The sequence below is a fragment of the Heterodontus francisci genome, chromosome 26 (genome assembly GCF_036365525.1).
Source record: "Heterodontus francisci isolate sHetFra1 chromosome 26, sHetFra1.hap1, whole genome shotgun sequence".
NCBI lineage: Eukaryota > Metazoa > Chordata > Chondrichthyes > Heterodontiformes > Heterodontidae > Heterodontus > Heterodontus francisci.
Genome location: NC_090396.1, coordinates 51,818,159 through 51,843,443, shown reverse-complemented (window position 1 = coordinate 51,843,443; position 25,285 = coordinate 51,818,159). Strand labels below are relative to the sequence as shown.

Genomic DNA, 25,285 nt, shown 5'->3' with positions numbered 1-25,285 from the left:
CAGAAAAGAGAGGACAGACCTGTCTGACTCCAGATTGGATCAGGAAACTTTCTGATTCCCACGCATTGATTGAGACTGCACTACTGATGTTTGTGTAGAGCAGTTTGATCCAATTACAGATTCCCTCCCCAAACACCATTTTGAAAAGCATGTCCATCATGTAGGTGTGCGATATCCTGTCAAAAGCCTTCTCCTGGTTCACGCTGATGAGGCAGGTGTCCACCCTCCTGTCCCGTACATAGGCGATTGTATCCCTGAGTCGCGCGAGACTATCAGAGATCTTCCTGCCGGGTACAGTACAGGTCTGGTCAGGGTGAATCACCAACTCCAGAGCAGACTTGACTCGACTGGCGATGACTTTGGACAGAATCTTGTAGTCAACATTAAGCAGTGAGATGGGCCGCCAATTTCTGATTTCTGCCCTCTCCCCCTTCCGCTTGTAGATGAGGGTGATGATGCCTTTCCTCATGGATTCTGACATGCTGCTGGCCAGAAGCATACTCTTGTACACTTCCTGCAGGTCTGGGCCGATCCAGTCCCACAGAGCTGAATATAACTCAACCAGTAAGCCGTCGCTTCTGGGAGTTTTACTCGTCTCGAAGGACCTGACGGTGTTTGTCAGCATGTCCAGAGTTAGCGGTTTGTCCAGTCTCTCCCTCATGCTGTCATCTAAGACCTCTGTGATAGATGATAGGAAGGACTGGGAAGCCGTGCTGTCCGTGGGCTTCACATCATACAGCCCAGCATAAAAGGATTTGCTAATCCTTAGTATGTCGGACTGTGAAGACGTTCCCGAGCCATCCTCTTCCTTCAGGCTGCTGATCACAGAGCTTTCTCTCTGTACCTTTTGGAAGAAGTAACGCAAGCACGTCTCATCCTGCTCAATGGAGTGGACCCTGGACCAGAAGATGATCTTGGAGGTCTCCGTGGCAAAGAATGAGGCCTGCTAACTCTTCACCTCTTGGAGATCCTCCTTGACCTCAACCCCCATCGACTGCAGCCGGAGAAGATTTTGCATACTTCTCTGGAGTCGGGACATTTCTCTCTGTCTCTCTCTCGCCCTCTGAACACCTTTGAAGATAAAGAACCTCTTGATGTTCTCCTTGATCGCCTCCCACCAGTGCACCAGAGACTCAAAGAGGGGTTTCACGGTTCTTCGACCTCTATAATCACTTTTGAGTTCCTCAACGTTCTCTGGGGTTAGCAGTGTAGCATTGAGCTTCCATGTCCCCCTGCCAACCCGCTGGTTGTCCTGTAAATGACAGTCAGCCAGTAAGAGGCAGTGGTCGGAGAAGAACACCGGCTTGACATCGGTGGATCTGACTGTGAAGCACAGGACACAAACGGGAAGTCGCTCCTGGAATGGGCAGACCCGTCTGGTCTTGACCAGGTGTATCTATGCTGCGCTCCGTCTACAAGGTTGCTGCAGCTTGGCATCTTTTACTGTTTCCATGAGGAATCTGGATGTAACGTCCAGTTTGCTGTTGTCCCTGCCGGATCGTCCAGTTGCGTTAATGATGCAGTTGAAGCCACCGACTAGAATGACCGGCCTGGATGTTGCCAGCAGCAGTGGGAGCTGCTGGAGGACCATCAGTTGCTCGCTGCATTGAGTCGGGGTGCACACATTGATCAACCGGAGCGGCGCATTGTTGTACATTACATCTGCTACAAGGATGCGGCCGCCTACCACCTCCTTAACTTCGGAGATGGTGAAGTTACCTCCCCACAGCAGAATACCCAGGCTGGAGGAACGGGAATCATTTCCCCCTGACCAGATTGATGGCCTGTGGGATCACCATCACGACTATTACCTGTAGGTGCTGAGGTGCGGTACTCCACACTCCTGCAGAAACAGTAGGTCGGCTTTGACCTTGGTGAGGTAGTCCAAGGTTGAAACACATTGCGTAGTGGATTTAATACTACGCACATTAATCGAAGCAATCCTTACACCCATTTTAAAGTTAGGTGTTGCTTCCCACACCAGGTGTCCTTGCTAGTCCTAGTCCTTGGGTATGTTCCTGCATACCCATAGTGTATGCAAGCTATTTCACATTCGTTGGGCTCAGAAACCCCTCCTGGTTTCTCATGGGGGTTTGTTCCGCTGGGTGACATGGGGTGGGGTGGGGGGGGGGGGGTGCGGTCTTGTAGGCAGCAAGGCTTGGGCTGTCCTGTGCCGTTGGTGCCTTTCCCCTCTGTTCCTCCTTGAAGACATCACTGCTCCCGGCTTCCCAGAGCTGGAGTGCACCAGAGGCTTTGCTTTTGGTGTCCCGGAGCTGGGATGTGCTGGGCATGTCGCTGGGTTCGGCGCTTTGGGTTTGGGGTGTGCTGGGCCCATCACAGATTCCAGTGCCCTGGAGTTGGGGGGCTTTATCTTCCAGCTCCTTTGAGTTCTGCCGCTTTCTTTTGCAGGTGCCATCGTTCCCGCCCTTCCTCGTCCAATGAGGAGGAGCTGCCGTAGTCTGTCTCAGACGGTAGCCTCCTCTTGCTGCTGGTTTGGGTGGTGGCTTGTTCCTTTTTTGGAGATTTTTTCTTTGTGGTTTTCCTTTGTACCACTTGCCACTGACCAGTTTGTCCATCTGCAGGTAAGGTTTTTTTCCCCAAAAATATACTTAATTCATAAAAATCTGTAAAACTGCATTATAAAACAGTTAAAACAGCACCAAGTTGACATTCCAAAAAGTGCAAAGGAAATCAGTTTTCTTCGATACAGGAGTGAGTTGCCTCACAACCCTTCCATTCCATTTTACATAGCGTGGACATTTTACAGCAAACCCATATTTGGTGTATACAGCCCAAGGGGTTTTCCATGGATCCAGCCCCTCAGTTCACTTTGGTGGGAGAACCTTACACAGTTGTCTTTCCCCATTGAGCCTTTGCTGCGGCTGCCCCAAGCTTTAGTGCGTCCCTCAGCACATAGTCCTGGACCTTGGAATGTGCCAGTCTGCAACACTTGGTTGTGGGCAACTCTTTGCGCTGGAAGACCAGCAAGTTTCGGGCAGACCAAAGAGTGTCTTTCACTGAATTTATAGTCCTCCAGCAGAAGTTGATGTTTATCTCGGTGTGCGTCCCTGGGAACAGCCCGTAGAGCACAGATTCCTGTGTTACAGTGCTGCTTGGGATAAACCTCGACAAAAACCACTGCATCTCTTTCCACCTGCTTTGCAAAGGCACATTCCAGAAGAAGATGGGCAACTGTCTCTTCCCCACCGCAGCCACCTCGAGGGCAGTATGTAGAGGTGGCAAGACACCGGGCGTGCCGGAAGGATCTGACGGGGAGGGCCCTTCTCACCACCAGCCAAGCTACGTCTTGGTGCTTGTTTGAAAGTTTTGGTGATGAGGCATTCTGCCAAATGACTTTGGCAGTCTACTTGGGGAACCATCCAACTGGATCCACCATCTCCTTTTCCTGTAAGGCCTTGAGGACATTCTGTGCAGACCATTGCCTGATGGATTGGTGGTCAAAGGTATTTTCCTGCAGAAACTTTCCCACGAAGGATAGGTGGTATGGCACAGTCCAACTGGATGGCAATGTGACCGGACCCATCCTTTGTAACGCTGGGGACAGATAAAACGTCAGCACGTTTGGGGCGCACTGTTTCATCACAGCTTCCAGTGTCATGAAGTTGGGGGGTTTTATCTTCCAGCTCCTCTGAGTTCAGCCGCTTCTTTTGCAGATGCCGTCATTCCGGCCCTTCCTCGTCCAATGAGGAGGAGCTGCCGTATTCTGTCTCAGACGGTAGCCTCCTCTTGCCACTGGTTTGGGTGGTGGCCTGTTCCTTTTTTGGAGATTTTTTCTTTGTGGTTTTCCTTTGTACCACTTACCACTGACCAGTTTGTCCATCCACAGGTAAGGTTTATTGAGCCTAAGGTAGGTGTTTTCCAGTAAAGGTTATTTTCAAACAAGGCCTCAAGTGTCCTTCTGGCAACCTCTTTTAAATAACAACGTCCACCATCTATGGAATTACTTCAGTTCTCCAATGAATCCATCTCCACAATTTAAATATGAGTCCTCAAAAAATACTTAAGAAAAAATATAGAAGCACCTTCATAACAATTGCATGAGAGATAAATAAATCTGAACGTCGTATGGGACTGACAAAGGCTTTTGCTGCAAATTAAATTTATCTAAACCTTTGAGTACTGAACCATCTTCACCAGTTTTGTACTTGTTTAGTTCATTTCAGACCTCCATTGACATCACTCACTGCCCATTAGATCCTTACTGTATCCTTACTGTGTTTGTCTCAACCCCAGGCTAGGAATGTCACCTGTTCCCTGTTAGATTGTGCTTTCTACCCATTGGGATTATCTGCAAGCAGATATGGTATAGTGTAAGGTTCCCCCACCAAGCTTGCCTGAGGGGCTGGATCCATGGGAAACCCCTCGAACTGTATCGTTAATATTCTGAATTGCTGTAAAGGTAAAACTGTAATTGACATGACAATTGTGAAAAGGAAGGGTTGGGAAGAAACTCATGACAGTATTGAAGGAAACTGATCTCCCTTGCAATGTTTGTATTTTTTGGTGCTGTTTGGCAATGTAATTTTTACAGATTTTTATGAATAAAGTATATTTTGGAAATTTAAAAAAAAAAAAATGGTATATGGGAGGATAAAGCACTGAAGGAGACCATGGTGCCTGTGCTGATGTAATGCAGAACAATTACTTCTTCATATTAAGAAATAAATGTAATGCTTTGTTGTGCAGGAATGTGTAAGAGGCATAGTGGTGAAATTAACAAATCTCTGGGCTGAACTAAAGCCCTGAATTTCCTCAAAGTCAGTTACACTGCTGCATTTAGCACAAAACAGCATAAATATACAAAAATGTAACGAAGTGCAAATTTCTTCAATCTTTTCCATCCAATAACAGTGTGTTACAGTGATGTATGCACTGAGGACACAGGAAATTCAGGGCCTAAGTGAAGTAGAACAATTTTTTTTAGCTCTGAAGGTTTATATGATTATTTGACTTAATATCTTTTCACTGGTCACTTCTTTGACTTGTGTCTTTTTTCTCCTCCTGTTGGCTGTCCATTGCTATCGTCTATGTAATTGAAAATGCTTGCAGTATGGTGCCTCTGCATACTTCTGTATGCAGCTCTTACAGTTTCTGGAATTTGCGATGATTCCTTGGGATCTAGAATAAAATAATCATGTGGCTTTGCTTGTGCCAGTTGACACAAAAATTATTTCCTTCACAAAAATGTTTCAATTGCACCTTGTTCCCCAAGCGTACAGTTTAATGTGAATGGGTCTGTTACATGTAACCAAGTACACAAGATTTCAAAATGCATAAGTTACATTGTTTTACAACAATCTGAATTACATCACTGATGTTGAAACTCTCATTGATTCTGCCATGAGTATTTTTCTTAATGAAAACATATTGGTCTAATTCCGTTCATGGTGATAAGGACTGGTTACAATGAACAAACTTAGACCAGTATTCCAAATTAATGCACCAATAGTGGGTAGCACTTGAGATATCTGAGAATGACTGGTTGAAAAACAGATTTATCTGGTCATTATCACATTGCAATTTGTGGGAGCTTGTGTGTGCAAATTGCCTGCTGCGTTTCCGACAGTACCAAGGTGACCATACTCCAAAAAAGTACTTCATTGGGTCCATAGTGCTTTGGGACGTCCTGGCATGAAAGGCACTATATAAATGCAAGTCTTTTGTTTAAAAATAGAATTTGCTAAATTGTCTGTTTTAGATACCTGCCTGTGTTGAAGCCATTTCATAAAGTGCAGGATAGCAGTCAAATCAATAAAGTCTCCATACTACTGGAAGTACAATTTTCGATTTGAGGTTGAGCAGAAACATTAGTGTCCAAATGTGGGATCCTGCATCTGTTGCTGTAAACAGGCACAGCTAATGATCAATACTCTGATCTAGCAGCAGGGGGCACCAGCTAAGTTCCATTCACAGCAATGGAAAAGAACAAAATGCTTTTCAAAACGTTACTGGCAGCACAATGCTGAAATGAAACTGCTTTAAGGCAGTAAAATCTGTTCCAGTGCAGATTCAATGCCAAAGGCAATATTCCAGCAGAGGTGTGGCATATGTAACAGTCATTTATTTTGTAGGCTAAATGTGCAGAGAGTCACTGAAAGCTTTTATGTCGGCAAATTTACTTCAAACTTCCAGAAAAAGTTTACCCATGTCCTGATGATAGTTACTTTCCAGGACCACAGTAAAATGTAGAAGCTTAATTGAACTGTCTGTGGTCTGCAGTAATGCTCCAATGGCGAGGAATTGATCTGAATTTCTCTGTGGATCCAATTCCTTTTCAGTTTATTTTTCTTCCCTCCCTATGCTAGACTGTGGTTCCATGAGGGCCAGGGACACAATGACCACTCCTCATGTGGGAAACCAGACTGTGAATATTATTAGACTAATCTACCAGGGGAAACATCACAGCCAAATCCGCCATCTCCTCAGTTGATGTGCATGCGGATACGTTACAGCAGAAGTCACCGAATGGCAATCAGGACTTGGGGCCCTTGTGATGTTTTCTCCCTTATAGCCCAGGAGCTATAACTCAGTAAATCTGGAACCTTCCTGGTCTGTATATACCTCAGCATCACATCTTGTAGTGCATTTACTTACTGAGTTATTGGGGAACTTTTGGACATGTCCAGCTACAAATGTCACTTTGGAAAATCAAATGATTATCTGGTCATTACTTCATTGAAATTTGTGGGAGCTTGCTGTGGTCGTGAAAGATGCTATATAAATGCAATGTATTTCTTTCTTTGATTGACTGAATGAAAGAGGGAAGGATGGAAGTGTCAGCTTGCCATAGAGCTGAGAGCAAGCAATTCTTTCCATTGAGTAATGAAATGGAAACAAGTTGGTAACTGTTCACAACAGTGGAGTGATACGTCTTTTTAAATTCCGTGTCACATCGTATCATTTTGATTTAGACTTGAGGCTGCACAGCCTGGAAGTTCTTACTCCTACAGGATAGATGAGAGGGGTTAAATAATATCTGATACTGTGCCAAGGGAGTAGTCGGAGGAGGTGACCTTGTGATTGGTCCAGCACATGTTGTTGCTCTTAGCCGCATTGTTGTGCGGAAGTGCCATGTGTGGGTTTGCAGGCTGTGTTGCTTAGCCTCAAGGTCAGGCATAGCCTGAGGTGGAGGAGGGCTCAGGAAAGGAAGAGGAGAGCAAGGCACCTTGTCCTTAAAAAAAGATGTTGTTTACAGTTCAGGTTACATCACCTACAAACGTAGTGATATTCTTTGATACAGCACATTATTACAACTCTCTCCTAGATGTGTACATTTCTCAGGTGGTAGGTGGTCCAGCAAAACAACTGTGAAGACTTGCATTTTCAAGATCAGTAGAGAAGTCATTGCTGTAGCACAATTCAGTTTAACTCATAAAGTCAAGTGACCAGAAGATGGGTTGCAGTATTTTGTGAAAGTTCACCATTATGTTTTGTGCAACAGGCTCAGAAGTATATTTCTTACAGTGTGTTTACAGTTATTGCTTGTGTTATACCGAGAACAGCTTGAGATGAAAGTACAATTCTTCCTTCTCTTGCTGACCTTTGGATCCTGTCCCCCACTCTCAGTAAATTGATCTGCTGGCATAAGGATGTGGGATTGTTAACCACATAGTGGAAACACAAATCCTGGGGTCAAATGGTTATTATTAGGGTACAGGAGTGCTGTAATAAAAGTGACAGTAGTTAATGCCTGCAATGAAGAATGACAGGCATGATTCCGAATCTAACCTCAGTGCTGTACTGAAAGTTTCTATATTATCAGAAAGGGTTAAAATGAATGAGATTTTTCTTCCCTTAAAGCTTTCCTACTGCGTCCGCCCACTGATCTGTCCTGATCTGCACTCCTCCCTCTTTCTGCTCCACCCAAAGCAGATCAACTTGGAATTGCCCTTTTTTGGTTGTACTGGGTGCTGTTGTTTCCTCCCCACTGTTTGCAGTTAATAAAATGTGCAAAGGCACAAAGGCCACATGCTGCCTTTATATGGAAATATGAGCTGGTTCGACCCAGAGACTGGTGGAAAATAAAAGAAGGAACTAGCAACGAATTCTGTGTTGCTAAGGTCACCAAAACAGAATGAATCCTTTTTGGACAAAACCTGAAAGAGTATTTTTAAAAGCTTGTTTAGCCCCTGGAGCTTACAGACGGTGTTTTGCAAGATGAATAAGGATTCAGCTTTCAGGAGTTTACTTTGTCCTGCATCATCTCACACAAATGTTTAAAACGCCGTCCCAACCCATTAACCTGTTAAGGATGGCTTCAGATGCTGTGAGGCCACAGCCCGAAATCCTCAACCCACAAGCTAGTCCGACACCTGCAGTTCTGTAACGAGGGATTAGGAGGTGTGGGCCGAGATTAAAGAGGAAATGTATTCACACAAATTGCTGCCAATTCTTACAAAGATGTTACCTGTATATTTCTGCCGTGCCTTTGTCTGTTCCGTTGCTTGTAGGGGTTTGTTCCATGTCACTAGTCAGAGAGTTTTGGAGCTGCCATTCTGTGTACAATCGACTCATCTGGGACACCATGAAGTTCTGCACATCTGAATACCAATGATAAAATTCCAGCACATCCAAGGCTGTTGAAGCCTCCCATGCATTGAGCCTGTCCTAATCACCTCTCCTGTTGTTGGGTGGGCTCCTAGCCAGCCAGTCCACTTGTCTTTTGTGGCCAGTTAAATTAGCTAATTCAAAATTTCTCTCCTGCTCCTTGAAGCTATGGTGACTGATGGGTTAGACTGAAGGGTTAGACGAAGAGAGGTGTGAGGAGCCTTGTGTGGAGCATCGACCACTTGGGCTGAAAGGCCTGTTTCTGTGCCATGATTTCGGTGTTTATTCCCTGGCATGTGGGTGAGTTAATTCATTTGGTTGCATGGACAAGTAGGCTGGTGTCCAGTAAGTGGCAACTACAGTTATGGTGTCAGCCCCTGTGGTGAAATGTAGGCTGTTCTGCTTAGGAGACAGTGATGCTGAAACTGTGGGTGGTAAGGAGGGTCTCGCGATAAAGAACTTAAGAAATAGGAGTAGGTTATACAGTCCCTTCAGCCTGCTGCACCATAAGATCATGGCTGATCTTCTAGCTCAACTCTACTTTTCCACCCTATTGCCATATCCCTTGATTCCCTTGATGTCCAAAAAGGTGGTTGACGTAGTCGATAAAGCTGGGAGAGTGAGGCCCTGAAGAACAGGCAAGTTTAGCAAGTGTAGGGGGCATGGGCACTCCCTTGGTTTTGACCAATGCAATGCCTGTGGCCAGAAGCTTTAAAGTACAAGACAGCAACAAAGAGGAAGGGACTGAGAGCGAGCAGTGCATGTACAATGATCTTTCTTTGTAGCATTAAACAAGCCTTCATGGAAAATGGGTTTGGCAAACCTTTTCTCATTTATTTATAAACACAAGGTAATGACATAAAATCACATTGAAGCACATCACTGCACTGATGGATGATGCTATTGCTAAGACAACAGATGGTTCTTTTCAACCTTCTCCCTCTCAAACAAAAGTAAATTTAATTCAATGAAGACAATTCCCCTTTAAGCAACCTGCAGTAATCCTCCTGAACCATACTTGCCTTGAGTAGATAGCATCACTGAATTTGAAGGTGGATGAGGCCAGAGCAGAGCCAGACCATTCTGCAATCTGTTTGAACTGTTTTATATAACACTGAGGTAAGATACTAGAAAGCCTCTGATGCCTGTGAACTCTAGCCCAGCATGAATCAATACCTGCAGGAGAAGAAGGGTGAAAACTGTTGGAAGAAACCTAAATTAAATGAATCTACTTTATGCACAAAATAAACAAAGCTTGTTTGACTCTCTGAGTTACCACAGGATCTAAAAGGGCTTGTGTTGTTGCTGTCTTTCCTTTCATCAAAACAGCACAAGGTCACAATTACAAGTGGCCTTTCCAAGGCCAGACTGCAGTGTTTCTGTGCTTTCACATTCCTGCTGTTTGTCGAGTCCTTGAGGTTGAATATTATCAAAAGCAGGCTCACTCCTTAACCTCATCATGACCTGCAAAGCTCACCCCAAATGTGGCAGATAGATTTGAGTGACTGGCTGTTTTGGGCTCAAACCTATGAGTTCCTGGTGGGGAAGGTTGTTCTGTTTCACCACCTGGCTATGGGTCAGTCAGTGATCGTATTTTCTCTTAAGAAATGGCTGCTTTGTCGGGTACAGGTCCACAGGAAGCCACTGCTCTACCACTGCCCCCCTCCAAAGGTGCCTTGCTAAAATGGCCATTATTTGTGACAATGAACATCAGTAGACTATCTGACTATGGAGGACATGGCAGCTGTTTTTAAAAATTCGTTTATGGGGATGTGGGCATCGCTGGCCAGGCTGTGCTGACCCTGTCCTTACCTGGCATCCACAATTGTCCACTTTGAAGAAGAGTTACTGCATAGTGACCAAGACTGGAGATCCTGCCTGACTTCCTTCCTTCCTAACACACGGTATTGAAGCCAATGATAATGAGGATATCACAGGGCTGGCAGAGAACACCACAGATCAGAATTTTAACCTGCTACCTTTCTGTTCCACATGACTCAGCTACTCACCGGCTAAACTCATTGATTTTCACGTGAGCGCTTCCATCAGGTGAGATGCAGGTGGAGTGAACCCACTGCCTGCCCTGTGGAAATGATCTGAGGCCTGGACCATTTTCACAGTTGGGCCTCATTAGCTGCTCATGCTTTTTTGAGATGTTTGCTGATCAGAGTGGGCGGAGCACAGCCAGTGAGGGTAAGTTAAGTGGTGTGGGGAAAGGCTTTTCTGGTGGTGGGCTGCAGAAGACTGGGCTTTGTGGGTAGTGGGGGGAGGTGGGGGGAGGAATTAATACTCCTCCTGGCCTCAAAAAGAAGTCCTTTTTTTTCTCACTCTTTTTAAGTGACAGTTCTTTTAAGGGCCTCTGGTTAGGCTGCTGAATGCCAAGTACCGATGGGTAGAGGGTGTGCAGTGCACAGTTACGTTGGGGTCCTATTGATGTCTTAGCATCCCCGATTTGCAGGGTCAAATGAGGCTTCCACCTGTTTCCAGTGGGCGCCTGGCTCATCCATTTCACTCATCCCAGCAAACTGGCAAAGGCAGTCGATGGGAATGGGCTGGTAAGTGTTGTGCTGCTATTTTAATTATACAACTGCCCCATTAAAATCAGCCCCACTGAGACAGCGTGGAACTAATGAGTGTATTTTATTGTAAAAAGCAGTATATCTCACTCATTCCTTTCCCCTTTTGTAGTAAAGAGGATTGTTGTCAGCCTTGATTAACAAAAGACGTTGAATCAGTCTGCAATAAAATGGCACATTTTTTAAATTCCCAAAATCCTAGAATGTGGACTTAAAGTAAATTGTTGCCTCTGAGAAGTGTTTATTGTTGCAAGTGCAGCATCTGGTGTGGTTCCAATTTTTCTTACCTATCAATCTGTCCATGTTGTGGCTGTGGTTTCCACCCTCTCATTTTCCTGAGGTTGAACGCTAAACTCCCTCCTCCCCTTATCCAATATCAGTCAAACTCACCCTGTGAATTCTGCCTGAAATCTCATTATTGAGGTGACAATGCCCTCCAATCATTAGGCTGCTGCATATTCAGTGAAGTGGCATATTCAAGGAATGAGCACATACAGGGGATATAGGCATTCTCAATGCATTCTAACAAAACTGAATATTTAAGTAATAATAAAACTGCCCTAATTAAATGGAGTCTTCTAACTTTTCTACCCAGAGAGTGGTTCGAATGTGAAACTTGCTACCATATGTAGAAGTTGGGGTGAAAAGCAGAGATGCATTTAAAGGGAAGCTGGATAACCACATGAAGGAGAAAGAAATAGAAGGATATGCTGGTAGGGTAGATGAAATAGGGTGGGAGGAGGTGGCATCAATCAGTTGGGCCAAATGCCTGTTTCTGCGCTATAAATACTATATAATTCTATGTCATATAAAAGAAAATTCCTGTCTTCCTGGGTTGGGGAATTTTAAAGCTTTCAGTTCAATGAGATGAGATGAGTGGTAATATTACATTCTGGAACTGAGTTGCAGACAGCAGCAAAGTGCTGAGCTTTATCCTCCGTCTGTGCGAGTTAGTTGATCTTAGTTCCGCTACCACAACGTGCCTCGGGGTAAGAAAGGGAAATCAGCCAGGGTTTCTGATCCTGATCATTAACTAATGACCTCAGCTAGCAGTTGCGTGTGTGTGTGGATGTCATATATGACAGGATTGGGCTTAGCTGTAACCCTCTCCATGACTGAATGGCCTGCTAACAATCACAGTTAATATAAAAGACTATCAGTGAAATAATTCAGATATATAGAAAGGACAGGAGAAAGTGTAAATAGTGGGAGAATAGTGAAAAGACTAGAAAGAGACCCAACTAGAGCATGTGAAATAAAGAAACATTAAAACAAAAAGAAAAAAATGCTGTGGATGCAGTGGAAATGAAATTATAACAGAAAATGGAAGTGAAATACAGTGAATCTGTCAGTCAAGAGAGGACATAGATAATGGGTCCACACCAAAGGCCCAGCACTCTGCTCTGACCCACATGTTAACCTGCTGCTCCCGGACGCTGACAGACCCTCCCCACAACAAACACTCACTGAGAAAGGAGGGTCAAATTGAGGTTGCTAAAGACTGTCAGTGTCTCGGCATCTCGGCTGGAGAAGCAGCCTGAAAAGCTCATGTTCAGCCAATGAAATTGCTTTATCAAAAGTTTGCACCCAGTTCCAAAACAATAGGTTGATGTTAACCTGGTGCCATAACTGTACAAATCTAAACGTACCATCACTGTGAGCTGCTGGCTGTGTGTTGAAGGAAACTGAAGTGCTTTGTATGTTATGAGGCAGTCATTATTGTTAGGGTTGGGTTAGCCTATGAGACTTGAATACAAAAATCTAGGCTGACACCAATGCAGTACTGAGGGAGTGCTGCACTACCAGTTGTGCCGTTTTTTTGGATGAGACGTTAAACCAAAGTCTCGTCTGCTCTCTCAGGTGGATGTAAAAGCTTCCATAGCATTATTTTGAAGATGAACAAGGGAGTTATCTTCAGTATCCTTGTCAATATTTATCCCTCTTCATTCAACTTCACTAAAACATCTGTTCATTATTACATTGCTGTTTGTGAGAGACTGCTGTGTGCAAATTGTTTACCGTGTTTCCTACTTTACAACAGTGACTACACTTCGAAAGAACTTGATTGGGTGTAAAGCAATTTGGGACTTCCAGAGGTCGTGAGAGGCGCTATATAAATGAAAGTTATTCCTTTTTCTTTTACCAGATTAAAACGTAATTTTATTTTCACAAAAAGACCAGTTAAAATAAATGGGAGAGTCTTTTTAGAAGGAAAACTTAAACATGCAGCCTTTTGTTGGGTCATAGCATGAATACACCACAGACTTGTCTCTATATAAAGAAAGGAAAACTGAAACTGGTTAGATCTGTATTACTATTGCCTCATGTAGCTGCCTTTAGGGGATGTTATTCAGTAATGATGTGACCTTCGTTTACACCCTCAGGAGCGAATAAACACTGATAAATTAATAAAAAGCTTCCATTAAGGAAAACCATCCTGTGCTGACAGAAAGAAATTCAGGTGAGGGCAAAGTTTAAAACCTTAACTTCAAAAACTCCTTGAATGCAAGTTGTACTCCTGTATTTTCAATTATAGCTGGCAGTGTTCCAAATAATCACAATTTAAAAAATAAAAAAAATTACTGAATAAACTGAAAAGTTAAAATCTCCCCTCGTGTCTTAGCTGGTGAAAGCATTACTCAGTTAGCTGATTTTTTTTTCCAAAATATACTTTATTCATAAAAATCTGTAAATCTTACATTCCCAAACAGTTTAAAACAGCATCAAGTCAAAAAATACAAACAGTGCGAAGGTGATCAGTTTCCTTCTATTGAATCATGAGTTGCCTCACAACCCTTCCATTTCATTGTCATGCCATATACATTTTTACATTTACAGCACACAAATTTTTCCCGATACAGTTCGAGGGGTTTCCCATGGATCCAGCCCCTCAGTTCAGTTTGGTGGGGGGACCTTACACTGTGGTCTTTCCCCATTGAGCCTTTGCTGCGGCTGCCCCAAGCTTTAGTGCGTCCCTCAGCACGTAGTCCTGGACCTTGGAATGTGTCAGTCTGCAACATTCGGTCGTGGACAACTCTTTGCGCTGGAAGACCAGCAAGTTTCGGGCAGACCAAAGGGCGTCTTTCACCGAATTGATAGTCCTCCAGCAGCAGTTGATGTTTGTCTCGGTGTGCATCCCTGGGAACAGCCTGTAGAGCACAGACTCCTGTGTTACAGAGCTGCTTGGGATGAACCTCGACAAAAACCATTGCATCTCTTTCCACACCTGCTTTGCAAAGACACATTCCAGGAGTAGGTGGGCAACCGTCTCTTCCCCACCACAGCCACCGTGGAGGCATTGTGTGGAGGGGGCGAGACTACGGGCGTGCATGAAGGATCTGAAGGGGAGGGCCCTTCTCACCACTATCCAAGCTACATCTTGGTGCATGTTTGAAAGTTCTGGTGATGAGGCATTCTGCCAAATGACTTTGACGGTCTGCTCGGGGAACCATCCGACAGGATCCACCGTCTCCTTTTCCCGTAGGGCTTTGAGGACATTCCGTGCAGACCACTGCCTGATGGATTGGTAGTCAAAGGTGTTTTCCCGCAGGAACTGCTCCACGAAGGATAGGTGGTACGGCACGGTCCAACTGCATGGAGCGTTCCGCGGCAATGTGACCAGGCCCATCCTTCGCAACACTGGGGACAGATAGAACCTCAGTTAGCTGATCTCTACCGAGTGGTTTAGCTGCAGAGGGTAATTAACCTCAGTACCCTGGAATAGGGAGAAAGGCTAGGCTTCTCACTCCTACTTGTAACGTCCTGCTGGAAAGCGCACATCTGGGCAGTGGGCTCCATTGTGAAGTCTGCCACAGTTGAACAGCCCAATTCCCTGCTGATTTCCCCATCTTCTAACTAAATGTTTTCTCCAAAGATTTTTTAGTACTTCTTCCAATTCAGCTGCCTGGGTTCACAGGTGTGCTGCAAGGTAATCCCTCATTAATTACCCCACCTCTATCTGGGCATATTCCCTCTAATTGGTCGTATGAAATTAGGGACTCACCAGTTACTGCTGTAAAACAGTGTTCCACCAGCGTCTGGCTACAGTGAGGAGCTCTGGCGCCGTTACCACCTTAAAACAACCAAGAAATATTTCAGACCGATGCCAATCAAGAAATGTTTTTCAGTGAGTGCAATAGGTTAAAATAAAATCAATATCTGACTCATAGCTAGGCAGTTTTGAGTGTTTGATCCATCACTTGGGCTATTTGCCTTCGATAGATTGATTTTATGTTATCCACAAAATACAATTTGTATGTCTTGACACAAAGGGAGATGCCAGAGCTGATTCCTTGTTTTCTCCCTAATCCTCTTCACGTTCACAAAGACTAAAGACAATATGGAATTGAAGGTGTTTCCACTTTGACAGGAGTCATTCTAATTAAAGACAATTCACTTAACTTCAAATATTTACTCCAGTTTCAGTTTTCAAAACCCATGGTTTCCACTGCAGAACATCAAAACGTTAAACATTGCAATACCAAGATAGATATTCCCTGACTGACCACGAATCAAAGCTCAGATTTTCTTCCATTAAAGGCAAGGCAGTAGTAGAATTGCACATTAACATAACAGCTAAAAATTCTCATTAATTGCTCAGATTAATTGCTCCAGGGACCCGGGTTCGATTCTGGGCACTGCCTGTGCGGAGATTGCAAGTTCTCCCTGTGACCGCGTGGGTTTCCCCCGGGTGCTCTGGTTTCCTCCCACAGCCAAAGACTTGCAGGTTGATAGGTAAATTGGCCATTGTAAATTGTCCCTAGTGTAGGTAGGTGGTAGGGAATATGGGATTACTGTAGGGTTAGTATAAATGGATGATTGTTGGACGGCACAGACTTGGTGGGCCGAAGGGCCTGTATCTCTAAATAAAAAAAAAATAAAAAAAAAAAATTTATCTTTAGAAGTTCAGGTAGCGTTTTTTAAAATCCAAGCAATTAATGAGAATGCTATCTGGACTTTTAGATGTTCTGTACAAAACCACGACCATGGGCAGGACATTCCTGCGGGCAGTAGGACTCCACTGTCAGGCACAAATTGGGGTCAGAAGCCTGCACTGTGTGGGAAACAGTCACTCACTTGTGGTTTTCCCCGAATTGGTCAATTAGTGGCCAGAGGGCGGGCTCGCCGTCCAATTAAGGATGGTGGGTGGGCTGTTGAAGCTGGAGGGCCAATGGGAAGCCCTTCAGCTGGAAAGCAGCAGCATGATGTCATGGCAGGTAAGTAAGAGGGTGCTTCAAAATGGAGGTGCCTTCTTTCCAACTTTTTCAACTTTAAATCAAAAAATGGATTCAGTAGCCTAGCCGCCATTGTGGGTGATGGAGGGGCGGGTGGGAGATCCCTTCACAGGGCGGCCTGCGGCTGCTGCTGCTGACCACAGGCAGGCTTGGAGGGCCCCTAAACCTGCCTGGAGCGATGGCCCCCTGGTCTGCCGCTGGGCCATTAAACTGTCCCCACCGCCTGCGGAGATCTGGAGGCCGACTGGAAAATCCCAGTTGGCCTCTAATAATATGTCTCAATAGGCATTAATTACTTCAAGCGGCCAACTGCCGCCTGCAGGCGGGTAGCTCTGCTGTCCCCCATCCCACCTTCAGGAAAATGGTCCGGGACCAGATGGAGCCAGGAACTGACACTTAGACCGGAGGCATGAAATTCTGCATCGTTTCCAACTCCGGCAGGGACTAAAAATCCAGTCCCATATCTTTCAATCTAATGCTTCTTTAGTGAGGTTAGGATGACAGATTACTGGCTGTATGGAGGTACAGGAATGAGGTTAAAGTAAAGTAATTCCCAGAACATTTGTCTTTTGGTGGATATATTTCAGTTCAATGTAGCCAAGGGTTTGGAGGATCCCAGTCTGAACTTGAAGAAATGTGTGTCAAATCACAGTACAGCCTTTGATCTATGTATAGGCAAAAAGTGGCTAAAGGAAAACAGAGCTCATTTCATTCTGCAGTATGTCCACTGATTTCAATTCAAATCTCACCCATTGAATGGCTCTGCAGAAGAATAGCTGCTCCCTGGGTTTATTCTGTCTAGAGCAGGTGAGCGTGCACACTGCCTTCCCATTGGTGTTAGAACTTGCCCTCTCTCACTTGCTTGGTTCTGCTGCCTCCTTAACCTATCATACATTTGCATTCTGTGTAAAATAGATTTTCTGGAAAAAAATCTAAAAGGGGGGGAATACAGTAAAGGTATAACTTTTTAATATAATAAAGGGATGCTGTTCTCATCAAAGGGTGAAAAACTGTATGTTTGCTTATTGGGGGAGCAGAACTGTGTGCGTTAACACAATGACTAGTGACTTGATTATACATTTCATCACAAATAAAAGGTTTGCCAAAAGAGACAGTCCTGCTGTGACATTAATTAATAGCATTGACCCCCTCGAGAAGGGACTGGGAAACTTGTTGATTAGGAACAGGGAAATTAAATTAAACGAGTTATTTGAGGAAGACATTTGGCAGAGGAGCCCAAACAAATCTGTGGCGATCTGTTTACTTTGGAGAGAATTGTAAAAGAACCATTTTGAAGCAGTAGTTGTACTGCTGACTCATCACATTTGGCATTCAGTGTTTATTGATGAAGAAATATATTGATATCGCTGGAGAATTTGCCAAGTGACTAGCCTCTCTTTTAAAAGAACTTCAGCACTGAATGACTGACATGGGGACAATACTCGGGGATCAGAGTTTTCTCAAAGTAAATAATGAGGGCATGAGGGGAGGGATGTTGTTTATAACCCTACTTTTATTTGTCTGCTCTTGACGCTGATTAGATTACCATTGATAGACCTGGCCCAGTTTCAATACCCCTTAACAAACAGTGAACAATGGAGGTGATAAAGAATTATTTAAATACAAGTTTAAGGCAGGTAATGTACAGTGAATACTGCTCCTGGTCAACTGAGGTATGATCTTACTGGGGGTGGGGGAAGAGAGAGAGAAAGAAAGAAAGAGAAAGGACACAAAAAGGCCAGAAAATTTGAACTGAGTGAAAAGGGAAGTTAGAGATTTCCCACAGCCTATTGCACATTCTTGGAACTGAACTTTAGGAAGTCCACGTGGACCAAACAACCATTTGAACTTACACATATATAGTGACTTTCACAACCTCAGGATGTTTCAATGTGCTTTACAGCCATTCAGTTACTTCTCTTTTTGAAGTGCCACTATTGTATTGTAGAGAAACACAGTAGTTAATTGTGCAAGACCCCACAATAGCAATGGGAAAAATGACCAGTTAGTCTGTTTTCATGGTGTTGGCTAAGGGATAACTATCGGCCACAATACAATTCCAGGTAATGGAAATGTTGGGGACAGAATGGTGTAGACAGAAAAGGGAGTGTGTGATGTTTCATGAATGGTATTTATTTGTCAACTTTTTTTTTTGTCACTTTTCTTCCCTTATCTCACTTCTTCCTCTGTGAAGGGACAGAATGTTGCTCTGGATTTCCATCTCTAAACCTTCACCTCTCCACCTCCCACTCCCCCTTCAAGACATTCCTTAATACCCATTGCTCAGTGGTAATACTTTCACCTCTCTGTCAGAAGGTAGAGGATTCAAGTCCCATGCCAGGGTTTTGAGCACGTAATCTAGGTTGACACTTCAGTGATAAACTGAGGGAGCCTTCTTTCAGATGAGTCTTGCTTACTCTCTTTCTTTTCTTTTTCTTTCCCCTGTTTGACCAAGCTCTTGTTCACTCCTCCTAATATATCCTAAAACATCTACTCACTCTGTGGGGTGCAACTGTACAGGTAAAGTATGAAGAAATCCTTGAGACTACACAGAGTAAGAAGGTTTTATCTCCAAATGGTCTCTCCTGCTTTGCTGCCCTGTGCAGTGTTAGTTTGACCTCAGTGCTACAATTTGTCTCATCACCACAAGGTTAGTTCAGGCTTTTTCCTCCTGATTGATATTCAATGATTTGTTCTAGGAAGTTTCTTTGTGGGATGTCGGTTGAAGACATTATCCACCTCAGGTGCGATTACCTTCATAGTTGAACAGTCTGCTGACAGTCACTGCCCGAGGTCACACATAAGATCCTAAGAAAGGCAAGGGTGATAAAAGGCCATTCAGCCCATTGAAACTCTTCCCTCTTCTGCATTAATTCTTGCCTCATGAAGAATGACCTCTTGGTGATGTACTGAAGTGTGACCAGTAGCTGTGGAACCCTACCCCAGAGAGTGTAATTGCCTTTAGAAGAGATGGGGAGAATATTGGAGTTAAAAAAACCCAAATGTAAGCAAAGTTACAAATGTTGTAAGTCCCCATCCCGTGTTCCTTTCATAACACAAAACATATTGAGCTAAGCCTATATTTTAAAAATCATCACTCTCCAGTACCTTTCTCAACACCTCTTCATCTTATTGCTGATTGCCTTGCTGTGGGTCTCACAATATTATCATTTCAAATTACAAAAATGTGCCAGACCACTTTTCAACTCACAGTGTTCTCTAGCTACCCCAAAAGATGCTGAATGTTATCAGCTCCTATCTCAGTATCTTTATCTACTGAAATATACCCTGTATGCAGCACACAGTTTGTCTCTACAACACTATGGCAATTATTTGATGTCTCTGGGCAGTTGGAGAGAGAGAGAGCACAGCACCCAAACAAAAGAAGACACTTAAATGAAAAGCAAAAAATCCTGCAAGTGCTGGAAATCTGCAAGAAAAACATCAATTGCTAACACAAAGTCAACATCTGTGAAGAGAACAGACAGGCTAACATTTTGGATGATAGCGCTTTGTCGAAACAAAACAAAAAAAAAATCCCACCAGGTTCCCCGGGAGAAAGCTTTCTGAAACCACAGCTAAGTACTTAATGGAAAAGAGACGGTGGCCTCACAGCTATAATTTTCCCTCCCCCAAGCCCAGCTGATGAAGCTGGAAAATGTAATTGCTCTTCCACATACCCTGGGGTACTGCATCAAATAGCGAACTATGTATGATGTCAAGGAAGCTGAGGAAAAAATGTGATTGTAACCAAGTAAAGTCTGGTGACTTGAGTGGGAATGCATATGGGGAAGAGTGTTCGAGGCCGTGTGGATCCACATGTAAAACAATGCACACCTATATTAAAATTAAAATAGAAGACTTTGAAAATTAGGCCAGGCATAAAAACAACTGCATCATGGACTTTCAAGAGGAAGTAGAAAATGACAAAAATGGTTTCTTGAATTTTAATATCTGTCAGGTTTTATAAAGATAGAGAGAACATATTGTTCCCTCTCACCCCTCTATAGCCCTGAAAAGTGATCAAGACCTATTGGCTTTAACAAAGAACAGTACAGCACAGGAACAGGCCATTGGGCCCTCCAAGCCTGCGCTGAGCTTGATGCTGTCTAAACTAAAACCTTCTGCACTTCCGGGGTCCGTATCCCTCTATTCCCATCCTATTCATGTATTTGTCAAGATGCCTCTTAAATGTTGCTATCGTACCTGCTTCCACCACCTCCCCCGGCAGCAAGTTCCAGGCACTCACCACCCTCTGTGTAAAGAACTTGCCTCGCACATCCCCTCTAAACTTTGCACCTCGCACCTTAAACCTATGTCCCCTAGTAACTGACTCATCCACCCTGGGAAAAAGCTTCTGACTATCCACTCTGTCCATGCCACTCATAACTTTGTAAACCTCTATCATGTCGCCCCTCCACCTCCGTCGTTCCAGTGAAAACAATCGTGGTTTATTCAACCTCTCCTCATAGCTAATACCCTCCAGTCTAGGCAACATCCTGGTAAACCTCTTCTGTACCCTCTCCAAAGCCTCCATATCCTTCTGGTAGTGTGGTGACCAGAATTGCACACAATAGCCAAGTGTGGCCTAACTAAGGTTCTGTACAGCTGCAGCATGACTTGCCAATTTTTATACTCTATGCCCCGACCGATGAAAGGCAAGCATGCCGTATGCCTTCTTGACTACCTTATCCATCTGCGTTGCCACTTTCAGTGACCTGTGGACCTGTATGCCCAGATCTCTCTGCCTGTCAATACTCCTAAGGGTTCTGCCATTTACTGTATACTTCCCACCTGTATTAGACCTTCCAAAATGCATTACCTCACATTTGTCCGGATTAAACTCCATCTGCCATTTCTCCGCCCAAGTCTCCAACCGATCTATATCCTGCTGTATCCTCTGACAGTCTTCATCACTGTCCGCAACTCCACTAACCTTTGTGTCGTCTGCAAACTTACTATTCAAACCAGCTACATTTTCCTCCAAATCATTTATATATACTACAAACAGCAAAGGTCCCAGCACTGATCCCTGCAGAACACCACTAGTCACAGCCCTCCATTCAGAAAAGCCCCCTTCCACTGCTACCCTCTGTCTTCTATGAGCGAGCCAGTTCTGTATCCATCTTGCCAGCTCACCTGTGATCCCGTGTGTACCTTTTGTACCAGTCTGCCATGAGGGACCATGTCAGAGGCTTTACTGAAGTCCATGTAGACAACATCCACTGCCCTTCCTTCATCAATCATCTTCGTCACTTCCTCAAAAAACTCGATCAAGTTAGTGAGACACGACCTCTCCTTCACAAAACCATTCTGCCTCTCGCTAATAAGTTCATTTGTTTCCAACTGGGAGTAAATCCTGTCCCGAAGAATCCTCTCCAATAATTTCCCTATCACTGACGTAAGGCTCACCGGCCTATAATTTCCTGGATTATCCTTGCTACCCTTCTTAAACAAAGGAACAACATTGGCTATTCTCCAGTCCTCTGGGACCTCACCTGTAGCCAATGAGGATACAAAGATTTCTGTCAAGGCCCCAGCAATTTCTTCCCTTGCCTTCCTCAGTATTCTGGGGTAGATCCCATCAGGCCCTGGGGACTTATCTACCTTAATGCTTTGCAAGACGCCCAACACCTCCTCCTTTTTGATAATGACATGACCCAGACTATCTCCACTCCCTTCCCTAGACTCATCATCCAATGCAGGATGGGTTGAACACCCTAATATGCATTGGCTGAAGAATGATCTTACTCTTGAAAATAGAAGATTTTATTGAGTTTTTTTGGTTCAACTACTTGGTTCTGTGAAGGAGTGCGATCCTGTGAAAAAGAACTTTATGGAGTTGAATATAGTTATGCCATTTTATTAGATAAACACTAGGCATGTATATTTAATACTCTGTTAAAAATGGCAAGGGTGAGTAATCTTAATTATTGCATCTTTGTTATTCATTCCAGTGTGGAGTAAATTTTCAACTACACAACTCGCTGGGCCTACACGAGAGTAGATATGACTCCTATGCCCAGCTTTTGATCACGAACCATTGGGATGCAGCATTTGTTCTCCTTGAGGAGACAGTTCAGTATCACTGCAGAGTTAATGAGGTGTTTATCCAGGACAAAGAATTAGCAAGGAATCTGTTGGCAGACTAGGAGGAGGAGTTGTGATACACTATGACACATTTGATGTCGGTGCCTAGAATTTTGTTTACCTCACCTCAGAGCAAAGAAAAGGAAATAGGATATTACTGCCTGTAATATGAGGTTAAGATCCTAGAGTGAGCACACACAGCAGGCACCTATGAAAAGATAGTTAAAAATCTGACACTAGAAAAATTGGCTTGAGTTGCCTGAAAGGGAGCTGGAGGCTGATTTTGACAGAGGTCAGACTCACTCCAACTTCCAGTTAGCAGAATAAAAACGTAAGAGATTTCCAATATTGGTTATACAACAGATCTAGGAAATCAGCACAAAACAGAAGTGGTGGTCTCCTTTCTCTTAATGGATGTTTGCTCTCAGTGTTGTTTGTGAGATGGGTTGGGACAGTTGTTACAATTCAGGGATAAAAAGAGATTCAGGTTTCCAGCATCCACAGTATTTTGCTTTTGTTATAATTCAAGGTTTCTCCCCACCCCCTCCCCACCCCTTCCCCAACCCACCCCAGCACTCATTGTTTATGTTCACAATAAGGCGGAATCTGTAGGCAGGTCTGTGTCCCTTATAAGCCAAAATGCAACTTTATGTTGAATTGAATGGGATATCGTACCTCAGGTTAAACTAATATTTACATTTATTGTGAGGCTTACATTTATTCAGCAAATAACCAGTAATACAGAACTTAACTTATACTGTAAAATTGTTGCTGAGGACGGAATAATTAAATAATCCAATTTTTAGAGTTCTTTGACACACCCTTTAGTTTGGTAACAATGTTTTGACATTTTTTAGCTTGAGCACATCTCAAACTTGACAAAGATCTATTCTGGTGCTGTGATGAGGAAATATAATTCAAACAAATGAACCCAAGATATAGTGAAGATCTGCAGCAAATATACCACCAGGTCTAAAGAGTTTCTAACACTTTAGATCAAGAACAGGCGTTTTACATTAGGCAAACATCTAAATGGGAATCCCAAATCTTTTCCCAACAACCCAATAATCAATATTAGTGATCAATATTAATTATTCCTATCATCCAGGCTGATGGGAGGTGGAAACGGACTGATGAATTGCTTTCTAGCTCAGACCTGAGACAAAGTCTCAAATTTTCAACTGGTACAACAGTTAATGCTTGTAGCAATCACAAGCAATTAATTCCCCTCTATCTCCATTCAGGATTGTGCGCTGAATTTTATGAGCCCTCTAGGGACAGGCAGGGTGGTGGGGGGGGGCCCTATAAAATTGTGAGGAAAGGCATGGAATGGAGCGCCTTCCCGATGCCATTTAATTTGGTAAGGGGCAGGGAAGCTTGCGGATGGCCTTCCCGCCCAGAGGCTAATTGAGACTCTCAAGTGGCCAATTAATGGCCATATAAAGGCCTCATCCTGCGCAGCTGGTACTTTAGCAGCTGTGGGGGGAATCTCCGCCCCAGGCAGAGGCTACACAGTAAAACCAGGTGGCCTCCATGTGGGCTGTTGGGGGGGGGTTGGGTGGGGACTCTCCTGCTTGAACAATCTGTGGCACACGGAGGGCCCTCAGCAGCAAAGGCCACCCCTCTGGCATCACCCACCACCCTGCCCTCAGTAACCCAATCCCCAACCCCTCCTTGCCAGGGTCTGTCTGAGTAGTCCCGGCGAGCCCGCTCTCATAACAGAGGGACAGGATTAATCTCTACTTGGAGAGGCAGGAATTAATCAAGGATAGTCAGCATGGCTTTGTCAGGGGGAGATCATGTCTAACAAACTTGATTGAATTTTTCAAGGAGGTGACTTGATGTGTAGATGAGGGTAAAGCAGTTGATGTAGTCTAGATGGACTTCAGTAAGGCTTTTGATAAGGTCCTGCATGGGAGATTGGTCATGAAGGTAAGAGCCCATGGGATCCAGGGAATTTTGCAAATTGGATCCAAAATTGGCTTTGTAGCAGGAGGCACAGGGTGATGGTCGAGGCTTGTTTTTGCGAGTGGAAGCCTGTGACCAGTGGTATACTGCAGGGATCGGTGCTGGGTCCCTTGCTGTTTGTAGTATACATTAATGATTTAGATGTGAATATAGGAAGTATGATCAGTAAGTTCGCAGATGACGCGAAAATTGGTGGTGTCGTAAATAGTGAGGAGGAAAGCCTTAGATTACAGGATGATATAGATGGGCTGGTAAGATGGGCAGAGCAGTGGCAGATGGAGTTTAATCCTGAGAAGTGTGAGGTGATGCACTTTTGGAGGACTAACAAGGCAAGGGAATATACAATGGATGATAGGACTCTAGGAAGTACAGAGGGTCAGAGGGACCTTGGTGTACTTGTCCATAGATCACTGAAGGCAGTAGCACAAGTAGATAAGGGGGTTAGGAAGGCATATGAGATTCTTGCCTTTATTAGCCAAGGCACAGTATATAAGAACAGGGAGGTTATGATGGAGCTGTATAAAATACTAGTTAGGCTACAGCTGGAGTACTGTGTACAGTTCTGGTCACCACACTATAGGAAGGATGTGATTGCACTGGAGAGGGTGCAGAGGAGATTCACCAGGATATTGCCTGGGCTGGAGCATTTCAGCTATGAAGAGAGACTGGATAGGCTAGGGTTGTTTTCCTTAGGGCAGAGAAGGCTGAGGATGGACCTGATTGAGGTAAACAAAATTATGAGGGGAATAGATAGGCTAGATAGGAAGAAACCTTTTCCCTTAGCAGAGGTGCCAATTACCGGGGTGCATAGATTTAAGGTAAGGAGCAGGAGGTTTAGAGGGGATTTGA

General features: G+C 44.2%; 2 long non-coding RNA genes across 3 annotated transcripts in view; one reads left to right on the top strand and one right to left on the bottom strand.

Annotated features, from left to right (window-relative positions):
• The window catches only part of LOC137384564 (uncharacterized), a 70,743-nt gene that overhangs the window by 11,329 nt on the left and 34,129 nt on the right, over window positions 1-25,285 (top strand). The gene's annotated exons all lie outside the window — the stretch shown is intronic.
• Window positions 9,503-25,285, bottom strand: part of LOC137384563 (uncharacterized) — a 53,001-nt gene continuing 37,218 nt past the window's right edge. For both annotated transcript variants that reach the window (XR_010977607.1, XR_010977606.1), the window contains exons 3-4: window positions 15,148-15,216; window positions 9,503-9,744 (exon numbers count right to left, since the gene is read on the bottom strand). This is a non-coding gene — a long non-coding RNA (uncharacterized lncRNA). The remainder of the gene's footprint in view (window positions 9,745-15,147; window positions 15,217-25,285) is intronic.